The sequence below is a fragment of the Cyprinodon variegatus genome, unplaced genomic scaffold (assembly GCF_000732505.1).
Source record: "Cyprinodon variegatus isolate N-32 unplaced genomic scaffold, C_variegatus-1.0 Scaffold931, whole genome shotgun sequence".
NCBI classification, from domain to species: domain Eukaryota; kingdom Metazoa; phylum Chordata; class Actinopteri; order Cyprinodontiformes; family Cyprinodontidae; genus Cyprinodon; species Cyprinodon variegatus.
The window spans coordinates 113,225-113,732 of NW_015151384.1; positions in this window are offsets into that span (position 1 = coordinate 113,225).

Genomic DNA, 508 nt, shown 5'->3' on the forward strand with positions numbered 1-508 from the left:
TCAAGAAGTCACAGAAAGTCAGTCCAAGACATCAACTAAAACAAATGCCTTAGAAAGTCTACCCTTTAAAAGAATTATTTTTGGTATAAATCATTCTAATAACTTAAAAGTAATGACACAGGCATGTAACAACAAACTTTATTTTGACAATATTGCACTCATTGTTGTTTTCTGTTTTTTTTTTACAATATGGAGGCTGTCATAGTGTGGGTGCTGCTCAATAGTGAGCAATAAATGAAGCATCAAGTAATGAACCTTTAGGCCAGAGGTCACAGATTAGCGGACCGTGGTCGGACCCGCCTGCTGGCTAATCTGGACCCAGCTTGATTTAAAACATTTATAAATTACCGCATGTTGTCCGACAGCAGTGTCTAACTTCACTTGTTAATACGGTAAAGCCTTCCGGAGGCTGCACGTGATGCAGATTAGCCAATGAGCTGTCAGTCTGGGTTGCTGCTGCTGCTACTTTTAGACACAGCAGGCAAACCTGTGGCAAGCCGGGCGATGG